The 12,292-nt window shown below is 43.4% G+C and overlaps 1 protein-coding gene across 13 annotated transcripts in view; it reads left to right on the top strand.

Moving 5' to 3' along the window:
- Fgf1 (fibroblast growth factor 1) overlaps window positions 1-12,292 on the top strand; it is a 112,993-nt gene that overhangs the window by 73,586 nt on the left and 27,115 nt on the right. Inside the window, exon 1 of one of the 13 annotated variants that reach the window (XM_029564716.1) lies at window positions 8,828-9,033. The exons of 10 other annotated variants lie outside the window; for them this stretch is intronic. The gene's annotated coding sequence lies outside the window, so the exon portion shown is untranslated. Of the gene's footprint in view, window positions 1-8,827; window positions 9,034-9,472; window positions 9,494-9,531; window positions 9,761-12,292 lie in introns of those variants that run through there. 2 more of the 13 variants (XM_029564717.1, XM_029564715.1) reach the window with 2 other exon arrangements.

Below are 12,292 nucleotides of genomic sequence, written 5' to 3'. Positions count from 1 at the left end.
GAGTCTGGCCAGACAAGATTCTGCTGAGCAAATGAAGAGAGAAGCTCCTAAAAGCAGATACAAATCTCTTTGTAATGTTTGCCCTGAGGTAAGAGGCCCCTTCACAGGAAGAAAGTCAAGTCCAGTCTATTTTTGTAGGAGCATTTCAAGTGGTCAGTGGACTTATTTCCTGTGGTTCCCAGGAATTCCGCAGCAGACTCTCAGGAGGATGTTGGTGATAGAGAACAGGGACTCAATGAGTGAGAATCAATAATTATCTCTATTTTTATAGGGGAAAAAAGTGAGGCAAATATAATCTAGAGGAAAAACATCTTCTGTAGAAGAGCAGATTTCATTACAAGAGAGGAAGAATGAAAATATCAAAGTCTCTTAGTGGAGCAGAGTCCTTGGGTCAAGAAATTGCAACCTGAAAATTTCATTTTTCTGCTCATTTCCTCTCTCTCTCTCCCTTCTTCATCACTCAACAAGTATTTGAGACACTCCTCTGAGCCAACCCTTGAGGACTAAAGAGAAGGAGGTGAATAAACATGGATTGTATCCTCTAGGAGCTTATAGTCTAAGCGATGAGAAATACATTTTTTAAAAAAACACAGTAAGGGAAAGATAGCTAATTATAAGTGGAGGTAAGCCTTGGAAAAGGAAAGAATGGGAGGGTATGAAAGAGGACAGAGGTGGGGAGGGGACTGAACTTGGGTGGGGAAGCTAAGGAAGACCTCTAAGGAGGCTGTGCTTCAGCTACCATCAGAAGGGTGAGCACAGCCAACCAATAGCCACTGTTGGAGAAGGGTATTGCTGGAAAGGGAACAGTGTGGGAAGGCAGTCATGTGGAAAAGAACACAGTGAGCCTGGGATCCAGGAGTAGATGAGGAGTCTGGGATGCAGGATGTGTGAGGATGTGCTAGACCACATAGGATCTTACAGGCCATGGCAAGGATTTATAATTTGTTTTATGAAGATTCAAATTTGTAGAAGGTTTTAAGCTGGGGAGTGACTAATCTGAAATAGGTTTTTAGACATCTCTCTAGCTCTGTGCATTAAAACGAAAGAAAGAATCCAGCTCCATTGCTCCAAGTCCTGTGTTCAAAGTATGTCCTACCCTCAGCAATAGGGTCTTACCTTCAAGTTCTGGGAGATAATCAAGGGCTTTGGCAATAGCCTGTGTTATTTTGGGCGATCTCTTGCACTACCCTGACAACATCTTGAAGGGAGATTTCTCCTGTCTGGCACCATGTTTCTTGTTACATAGCCTTCAATTATACACATGCACTCATGTACAGATATTGTATGTGTATTTTTCAGTAGAGTCCAGCTTTTGAACTAATACATTTCCCTCTGGTTTTTCACACACCTAAGCATTATCTATTTCTCTTCACTCTCCCTCTTTAAGCCCCCTTCCTCGCTCCCCAGTTAAAGTACCTTCATTTTCCCCATGTCCCCCTTGATAATGCCTGTCTCTTATGATCCCCCCTCTCTTGAGCTTTCTCCACCTTTACCTCCATGGTCTCTTGTGTAATCTTCCCTCTTCCCCTCCAGGTTAAATATCCCCATTTTACCCATTTCCCCTTGGTAACACCTGTCTCCTACTACCTCTCCCTCTTAGTCTCCTTCTTTCCCTTTACCCCCACAGCTTCTTTCCATTTTTTAGGCACACAAACTCGACTCAATAGGCCTTGACATAAATGACAGAATGCATGAAATCCTGTGGATAGGCTATGGGGGGTATTAATAGGGAAGGGGGGCTAAATATGATTAAGATACATTGTATGAAATCCACAAAAATTCAATAAAAATGTATTTTTTAAAAAGTATAGAGTCCAACAAGAAAAGAGAGTGAATTCAGAAAGGAATCAAAAGGCTTGATCAGAACACCTCAGAGAAGCCAGCCAGCCAGTAGTGCTGGGGCCAGGGTAACACGAGAGAAGCCAGTGCCATAGGTAAAAACCTTATCTAGCAATCACTCAATATTTTTAAAAATTCATGGGGCTAGAGAGATGGCTCAGCGGTTAAGAGCACTGACTGCTCTTGCAGAGGACCCAGGTTCAATTCCCAGCACCCACATGGCGGCTACGAACTGTCCTTGACTCCAGTTCCAGGAGAATCCTAAACCTTCTTCTGACCTCCGTGGCATTGCGTGGCACGGGTGCACTCACATACATGCAGGCAATACACCCATACACATAAAATGAAAATAACAAACAAAATATTTTCCAAAAATTCATTACCATGGAGAAAATATCCATATATAACAACAACAACAATAATGAAAGCATAGTGAGTAAGAATGTTTAAAACATAATGTGAGTAAAACAAACCTGGTAGGAAGTCTAATGAGGTATATACATGTGTGTGCATGTGTGTGTGTGCATGCATGTATACAGGAGTGGAACAAACAATAGTAATAATTGTAAGTTACCATAAATGTTATGAGAGAAACATATTTAGGACTGAGACACGGTCAGGGCAGTGAGAAGGCTTCCTCAGATAGAGGTGGTCCAACAGAATTAGATGCAGGGGCTCAGACACCCTGCCCCCCAAACACTGTGTTATTAAGGATTTTTTGAAAATCCCAGTGTGAAATCTTATAGTCTAATGACTATTCCTGTTGAGGTAATGTTGAAAAGCAATACCCATATACGTATTTATTTTCTATCAGAACAGATCTATAGGAGAATTACATCTATAGACAATTAGGGGTTCAGTACAGTGTCATGAAAACACTGGAAAATGGTCTGCCTATGTAAAGGCCTAGATTTATAGAATACCAGAAAAAAACCCTGAAACCTGACAAAGCCAATGAGGATCCAGGAATGTAGATGCCCAGCTGTCTGGAGGAATTATGAGCAAGAAGATGGCAGCGTAGGAAGAAGACCCTCCAACCCTCCCCTTCGTTCTTGTTGCCCAATCTGCTTTCAAGGGCCAATAACTCCAAGTGTCTCCATTTTTCAAACAGCCTCACCCAACAGAGGGGTTCTTTGATCTCTACAACATGAGGGGGGCAGTGGTGGTGAAGGAGATGAATGGCTTTGGAAGGTCAGATAGAAAAACATACAAATGAGGAGGGAGACCATGGATCTGGAGGGCTGGGAGCCCACTGTGCTTTGAGCTACCTGCCAAGACTGAATAACCCCTAGTGAGAGGCCTCATCTGGCAGAGGGGTGGACCAGTTGTGGCTGTCGGTACCTACCTGCCCTCACCATTTTCTGAGAAACAGCATCTTGACTGTAATGCGTACCTTTCTGGAGACAGGAGATACCAGGGGCAGACTTATCACTTAGGTTAGCCTTTTGGACATGAGATTTCAACTCACTTCCAAGTGCTTTCATCCCTTATCCAATGCTAGTCATTCCTCAAGGGCTTCTAGTAGTGTTCGCTTGCTCCATCTCTTTCTCATAAAACCCACCAGGGTACTGCCAAGGGCTGGGCTGTGTGGAGACTTGTACTTGGAAAGCTATGTCACAGAATCCTAAGGGCCACTGGCAGCACTGAAATAGGGCATGTAGTGCAAATGGGAAAATAGTCCTTTTTGTACTGTTCATGTAGGATTGAAGAGAATTGGTGAGAACAAGGAATCTTTAAAAATGGCCAAAGAAAGGATGTCAAAGGGAACAAGGGCTCTACTGTCTTAATGCAGCCCCTGCAAAAACTGGGCCCTGGAAAGCTTGCACCAGGACTAGTGGCTCTTTTGTTCCTGCCCTATGGACTGTGACACCCACAGGGTCCCTTTGGAAAACCTGGGCCCTGCTCTGCCACTGGCTTCCTGCCTGGCACCCCCGGGGCCCAGCTGGGGCCTCTGTGGCTCTCTTTCAAGGTCCAGAACAGAATGACACGTGAGCAAGCACTGTGGGTTTACATTCTTCCCTCGTATCCAAGCACCTTAAACACCAGCCACACACTGGCCTTGCCACTGGCTCTTCAGAGAGTCCTGCATATAGCATTTGCCTGGCAAAAATGTAAGTTTGTCCTTTCTATTTCTGCAGCGTTTTGAGTGGGCCAGGGCCCTTGAAAATGAGGCTGCCCATTGAGAGGCAATGTTATAAACTAACATCTCAGGGGTGAGGGCTTTATTCTTGGATAAACCACAGATTTACTCTGATGAATGGTCAAGTCTCTCTGAATCACAGTTGTCTAGGATTGAGAAGAATGAAGTGATTGTGTAGTTTGTAGAAAGAAGAGCAGCAACTACAAAGAGAATACACGACCTGATGAGCTTCCTAGAGGGGCTCCTTTGCTCCCACACTTCTCTGGGAAGTCCTAAATACCTTAAAAATTAGAAGAATTAGCCGGGCGTGGTGGCGCATGCCTGTAGTCCCAGCACTTGGGAGGCAGAGGCAGGCGGATCTGTGAGTTCAAGGCCAGCCTGGTCTACATAGTGAGTTCCAGGGCAGCTGGGGCTACAGGGAGACCTTGCTTCAAAATGACAAAAAAAAAAAAATTACAAGAATTAATCCATGAAGGCATGGGCTGTGATAAGCAATGTGATAATAGCTGACATCTTCTTAACTTATTATGTCAGGACCTGCCCAGGCCTTGCTCTAATCTTTCTTTATGGCACTGCCATGAGACTGGTACTTTTGTTTTTCTTTTTAAATATTTATTTTTTTTTATTTGTGTGTTATGCCTGCATATATGTAAGTGTACACATTAATGTAATGCCCACAGAGGCCAGAAGAGGGTGTGAGGTCTCCTGGAACTGGAGTTACAGACGGTTGTTAGCTGTCATGTGGGCACTGGGAACCAAACCTGGGTCCTCTGCAAGAACAGCTGGTATGCTTAAGCACTGAACTATCTCTCCAGCCTGCTGTTTTCCTTTTTGTTGATAGTGCTAAGGGTGGAACCCAGGGCCCTCATGCTTTAACATGTGCTTCTACCACTGAGCTATATCCCCAGCCCAAGGCAACCAAGGAACAGAAAGATTAAATGACTTGCAAATCATAAAAGTAATTAATGATACCATAGAAACCAAAATCCACATATCAGGTTGTGAGAACTTCCCATTCCAGGGCATTTCCAATCCTCTAAAATTTGATTTTTCCCATGTAGGTTCTGGTCTTGCCCCAGACCTTTATCAACAATGGCAACTGACTGCCCAATGAGGGCCAAGATGACTTCACATGGTGCTGGGTCACCTTCAGACACCAGAGTAACAACCTGGTGGTGGCCACTACACTGCTATGGGAGGGGACAGTCATCAGGAGAGGAATTTGCAAAGACTCTCGAAAGCAAATACTGTCTTTTTGATGCTGTCCCTGGGGCTACACAAGTTACAGAGGCTGAGTGAAAAGAAGGGAGAAGAGGAAGAGTCACTCAGCCCAAAGGGCATTTGTTCTCATGATTGCACTGAACCAGTGGTTAAAATCATAGACTTTGGCATTAGAAAGCCCAACTTCAGATCTTAAACTTTCAACATTAAAATAGAACAGGGTACACATTTACACAGAAAATATTACTCTATTCATTTGCCTCCTAGTCAAAGAAAAGTAATTAATACTTTCTTAACAGAATTTTTGAGCATTAATTAATGTATACAATAAACTTAGGACCATGCCTGGTATACTGCACAAGTTTAAGGAATCATTACTATTTTATTATTTACGGGTATGTCCAGAGCAGGCTGTTGGGTAATAGAAGATAGGGCAAGCTTTTGGCCTTTCCAAGCAGATAACAAAATACTCCAAAAGACAAATTTTGAAGAAGCTCAGTTTTCTAGGCCAGGAATGGGGAAGAAAAGACTGCAAACATACCATCTTCCAATAAGCTGGAGAATCAGCTGACTTGGAAAAAGGAGCATCCTTGCTGGGCTGGTTCTGGAGACTGTAACTTGCACAATAGATTAAAATTATTTTTGGAGACACATCAGTTAGAGGAGGTTGAGGGAAGGAGAAAGGGCTGCAAGAGCCCCTGCAGAATCACTTTATGTTTGGCCAGAAGCCCTGGCTTTAATGCGTCAGTCTGCAGGAAGGATATTTCTGTTTAAGATGTGTGTAGGTCTTCAGGACATTCTGGACCAGAGTGTCCCATTAAAGTTCAGACAGAACTGGGGCCAGCAGAGCACACTGCTGCGCCAGGCAGCCTCTGCTTTTCTTCTCCGTGTGGACTGTTTTCTCTAGGCACTTGGAAGAATATCTGACCTCTGATTGGATGATGCTTTTATGGTAGGGAAGTGTTTTGAGGTGGGAGAGCCAGACCTTAGAGAATAAAAGATTTCAAATGGAGGAAGAAATAAAAAATGTTGGAGGTGATCCTTGGGGATATGTATGTGTCTGTTTCTCTCTCTTCATGTCTGTCGAGTATTCGGGCAAAGGCTAGGATGAGGCTGCCGTGGGGTGCACCTTGGTCAGATGACAGTTCTACTTCCTGCCACCTGCACTTGGTCTGGGCAACTATGGCCTTCTTTTCTGACTAAGGTATAGCTGGATTATTACCTTACTATCTGGGTGTGATGAAGCACGACTTTAGTCCCAGCACTCAGGAGGCAGAGGCAGGTGGATCCCTGTGAGAAAGAGACGAGTCTGGTCTACAGAGCAAGTTCCAGGTTAGCTGGGGCTACAGGGAGTCCCTGTCTCAAAAAGCAACAAACAAAACAAAACACACATATACATGCATACACATAAACAAATAATTTAAAGACAGAAAGTGACTTCTTCCAGTTCATAATCTAATATATGAAAAGCCTGAACTAGATGTTTCAGTATCGAGAATTTCAGGGATTTAAAAGAGTTGGGATGGGATGGGATTGGTACATACCTTTAGTTCCAGCACTTGGAAAGCAGAGGCAGGTAGATCTTTGCGAGTTTGAAGCCAGCCTGGTCTACATAGCCAGTTCCAGGTCAGCCAAAGCTACATAGTGAGACCCTGTCTCAAAAACAAAACAAAACAACATGTTAGGATGGTCCATCTATTACATATGATAGAAAAATTCCAGTGGGATCTGGGTTCCTAGTCAAACATGACAGCAATTCTATAGTTGATTAGACAAATATTGACACTGAGATAGAGACTTGAAATAGCCTGTAGACAGGCTTTGCCACAATCTGAATTCTGAAAGAACTTCTAGATTTTGGATTTCAGCATTGTAAACTAGGGACTTGAGAGCTTTCTTTTCCTTTCCTTGTTTAAACTTCCAAAACATTTGAAGCGTTCTGCCCACAGCAAGTACTATGATTAAAAGTTACTGACACCCAAAGGATGACATCTTGATCTCTGTGATTCCGGAAGCTCAGGAGCAGTTTATGCCAGCAATTTGGGGATTCCTTGGGATTAGAAAGCTTCTAATGGACTGGAGGGGGTGGGGATGTAGCTTAATGGTAGAGAGCTTGCCTTGCACACAGTAGACCCTGCTGCATTCAATCCCCAGCACTGGAGGAAAAAAATGAAAAGAATAGAGAGGAAGACTAGTAAAAACCCACAGGTGCTCTGTCATCGAGGACAGTGTACCTTCAAACTTGCAGAATCTATGGAGAGTTCATCACACTAGAGCATCATGAAAAGAGAGCATTGTTGCACATAAATGATGATGAACAGCTGTAACCTATCAGAAAGATAAATGTTAAGACTCGTTTGTTCAGTTCTAATCAATAGCGGGGAGGACTGGGTATATGAATGGTGATAATCAAGCTAGTGACAGCCAAATGCTTACATCCTCTCAAGGGTCAGGCTCAGCACTTTAGACGTATTATCCTTTAGCATCACACTGACTCGGTGTAGCAGCCACAGTTATAGGGCCCCATTTTTCAAATGAGGAAACTGAGGCTCTGTAAGAATTAATAATTTGCTCATGAATGCCCAACAAGATTTAAACCCAAGTTGAACAATGTGCTGATAATTCAGCTGGGGTGAGGGCTGGTGGAAAGAGAGAAAAAAAATTCTTGATTTACAGCACCCACCAATTTCTGTGGTATAAATATTCTCTCCAGAGCTGATTTCAAGCTACTAGTGATAATTTAACAGCTGGCAGCAAAATCTCTGACTGGGCAATAACGGTCTTTTATGAACTTGCAAGACCTGTCTCCTGCACACCATGGTCCATCCCATAGTTAAGTCCACAGTTTACTGTCAATAATGGAAAAAAGAATTTTAGCTCATGGAAGAGAACTGGCTTTGGAACAGCATGCTGATAAGCCAGCCCAGGTCAGCCAGCCAGCCTGCACTCAGATTCTGTACAGCACACCGAAGGCACAGTAGGGAACACACTGTCTCCCTTCCCACAGTCAAACTTTCCTTCACAGAGGGTGTGCCTGCCTATGATGCTCTGTGGCAGAAATAAGAAAGCCTGGGATCAGGCCCTATAAACTGTTTTCTTGGTCAGATAAGGAGGTCAGACATGAATCTGAAGGTTCTGATTCTTACTCTCGTGGGCTCCTTTATTTCCATAGTTTTTGCTTTCAAGAAGTAAAGAAGTAGTGGTTACAAATGGTCCTGCTGTTAACCAAAGGCTGAGTTTTCCTGCATAATCTGAATGCAATTAAAATACAAGCAAAGTTCTTGGCTTAGCTTTCAGGTCTGTCAGTACCTGAAGGACAATGCCTTCTAATTAGGTCTCCTGATAATGTGTTTCCACCAAGAACTGGTCTGTGGTATTTGATCCACAAATAGGCATACAATGCCGATGACTTGTAGATATTTGCCAATGGCCAGAGGCAGAAAGAGTCAGTGGCTTCTGTCTCAGGACTTCAGAGACTAATGAAGCAGGCAGTCAGAAGTATAGTTAAATTACATTCATTCACTCACTCTACAAATATTTGTCAAGTTCCCGTTATGTGCCAGGCATCTTGCCAGCCACTGGGATGCCATGGTGAGCAAGACAGACTGGTTTTTACCTCCATGGAGCTGGCAGTCCAGTCGTGAAGGGAGATATTAATTAAATAACCACAGTCTTGAAGGTGTAATTAAAAACTCAGGTGGGCACACTGAAGAAATGGGAAGTGTTCCTGGGAAGACAGGAGGAGCCTGACCTAGTCATTGGAAGTCAGGAAAGACTTTCTGGAGGAACTGATGATTGAACAAAGAACTGAAATAAAATGAGCACTTAGTCAGGTAGGTGGGGCAGCGGGGAACAGGAGGTGCTCCAGACAGAGAGAAGAGCCTGGGCAAGTGTCCTAGGGTAAGAGGGAGCTCAGTTGTCTATAGGAAATGGAGGGTGATTTGCAGAGGGAGTAGGATGGGACATGAGGCAGGAAAGGAAGCAGTTGGGCTTCCAGGAGGCCTGCGGGCCGAAACAAGGTTTTAGTCCTTATCATAGAGCAAGAAAAAGCCATGGAGGGTTGAGACAGGGAGCATAGGTGGCTATGGCACCCAGTGCTGGGCAGGGGCCCAAAGAACCAATGTCTGACCCGGTGTGCATGGCGTGGATGGGTGTGGGGAGGTCAAGGCTGGGGCGTATACCGACGTAGAACTTTCTGGAGGAGTAAATATGAGTGCTGAATTTTTGAAGGGTGAGTATGACCTAGCCAGGCTACAGTGAAAGAAGAGAGTACCTGCTGTTGGCAGCTTTGGGGTAAGGACTGGGGGAGGGGAGAGGTATAAAGAGGCCAATAAGGCAAGGCAACAGAGTTAGGCAGAGACCAGAGCATGAGATGCCTCACATGGCAGAAGTCTGGGTTTGCTCCTAAAGACAACAGAAAACCACTGAGCCAAAGATCTTTAGGAAGGAGCAACCCTCAGATTTCTCAGGTAGGGAGGTTATGAGCAGCAGGGCCTAAAGTGATTGAAGCAAGAGGCCCTAGAGAAGAGAGCACTGAGCTGGCCTGTCACAACCACCCAGGTGAGAGGGGTGGGAGCCTGCACCAAAGCAACAGGGAGGACGGAGGAGAGAGGAAGCCTTTAGTGGACATTAAAGGAGGACAGTGAAGGGCCTTGCCACTGCCTGATGGGTGGGAATGATTTCTACTCAGTGGATAGTCTGAATGAAATGAATTCTTCTGTTTGGGTTGAGTCCTGCTGATGTAATCTTGGTAAATATTCCATGGATCTTTGGGAGGAATGGTGCTTTTACCTCATTGTTAGGTGCAGGTCCTCTCAGACAGTTATTCAATTAAACTTGTTAGCTATGCATTTCAGTCCCCTGCATCGTTGCTAATATTGTGTATCTGCTGACTCTATCATCTAATACAGAAATCTGTTAAAACTGCTCTCCATCTTTGAGATTTGTCAATTCCTCGAGCTAATATATTTGTCAGTTTTTGCCTTGTATGTTCTAAGGCTATGCCATTTAATATATACAAGCTTAAAATTTTCAAACCTGTCGGTTGAATTCTTCTAATTATCATTATGCAATGATTCCTTTTGCCTTTAATAATTCTTTTTGTCTTGGGATTATTTTATTTGGTATTAATGTAGCCATGAGAACTTATGATTTTTTGTTATCATTTATCTATTGTCTTAAATTTTTTTACATTTAGTGTATGCACACATGTGTGTGCATGTGTCTGTGTGTGTATGTGTGATGTATGTACATGTTTGTGTGGGTGTGTGCATGTGGGTGCATGTGTATGTAGAGGCCGGTGCAACATTGGGTATCGTCCTCAATCATTCTTCATCTTATTTTCTGAGGCAGGATCACTCACTGAACCTAGAGCTCATTGATTCAACTAGGACCATTTGGGTCTGACCAGCCCTAGGATTATAGACATACACCGCTTGGCTTTTACATGGGTGTTAGAGATCTGAGCTCTAGACCTCATCCTTGAGCAGCAGACACTTTACTGACTGAGCCATCTCCCTAGCCCCTCCTTAGGGTTTTTCACAGATACTTAGTTTTGGATGACCTCCCCTGCCCTGTCCTCTCTTCTCCCTGTCCCCCTGCCCCCAATATTCCTCCCTCCACTCTTATATCACATATGTCCTGCTCCCCTCCACCCTTCCCTAAAGCCTTTCTGTCCCCTTTCATGGACCTCTTTCTAGCTTCCTAGCTTCTGCACACACGTGCATACATATTATTTTCTAGGTCCATCCATGTTCTAGTCAATTTCAATTTCATAATTTCATCTTTCTTTATGGTTGACTAAAATCCCATGCATTCATCAGTTGGGAGATACTTAGGCTGATTCCATTTCATAGCTATAGTGAATAGAGCATAAATAAACATGGATGTGCAGGTATCTCTGTAGTAGGTGAGAAGCCTTTGGGTATGTCTCCAGGAGTGGTGTAACTGGGTCATAATAGTAGTTGTGGTTTTGCTTTTTTGAGAAACCTCCATATTCCAGTTTACATTCCCACCAACAATAAATAAAAGTTCCCCTTTCTCCACATCCTCACCAGCATTTGATATCATTTGTTTTCTTGATAATAGCCACTCTGATGGAGGTGAGATGGAATCTCAAAGTAGCTTTAATTTTCATTTCCCAGATGGCTAAAAATGTTAAACACTTCTTAAAATATTTATTGGTCATTTGGACTTCTTTTTTATTTTTGACTCACTGAGACAGTCTCCTTTTAGCCCCAGTTGGCCTGGAACTCACTATATAGACCAGGCTGGCCTTGATCTCACAGTGTCTTCCTGCCTCTGCCTCCCAAATGTTGGGATTAAAGGTGTGTGCCACCATGCCTGGCTTCATTAGTACTTTAAAAAAACAAAAACAAAAACAAAAAAAACTTATGTGTATGAGTGTATTGCCCACATGTATGTAAGCACACTCATGTCATGCACTGCATGTGGAGGAGAGGACAGAAGACAGCATCAGATCCCCTGAAACTGGAGTTAAAGATGGTTGTTAGCTGCCATGTGGGTGCCGGGATTCAAACCTGGGTCTTCTGCAAAAACAGCCAGTGCTCTTAACTGCTGAGCTATCTCTCTAGCCCCCATTTGTATTTCTTTAGAGACCTCTCTGTTCAGTTCCTTGGTCTATTTTTTGATTGGGTTGTTTGTTTTCTTCCTTATTTTTTTATTTTATTTTATTTTATTTTTCTTTGAGACAGGGTTTCCCTATAGCCCCAGCTGGCCTGGAACTTGCTATGTAGACCAGGCTGACCTCCATCTCACAGAGATCCACCTACCTCTGCCTCCCAAGTGCTGGGACTAAAGACATGCACCACCACACTCAACTTATTTTCATTTTCCTTTCCTTTTTTTCTGGATACTTTGCATACAAAGTACAGTTTATTTATTTCACTTTATCCCTTTCACCCCTAGTAGCTGCTGACTGGAATACATTTTATTTCTTTTCTTTTATCCTTAATATTTAACATGAACATCTGACTTAATAAAACCTAAAGTAAATTAGCATCTCTACGGGAAGAATTAAGGCTTTTGAGTGATTTCATTCACAGAGACAAGGAACAAGAATTTAGAACCAAA

The sequence above is a fragment of the Nannospalax galili genome, unplaced genomic scaffold (genome assembly GCF_000622305.1).
Source record: "Nannospalax galili isolate Female #2095 unplaced genomic scaffold, S.galili_v1.0 scaffold1077, whole genome shotgun sequence".
Taxonomy (NCBI): Eukaryota; Metazoa; Chordata; class Mammalia; order Rodentia; family Spalacidae; genus Nannospalax; species Nannospalax galili.
This window is presented reverse-complemented; position numbering and strand designations above follow the sequence as displayed.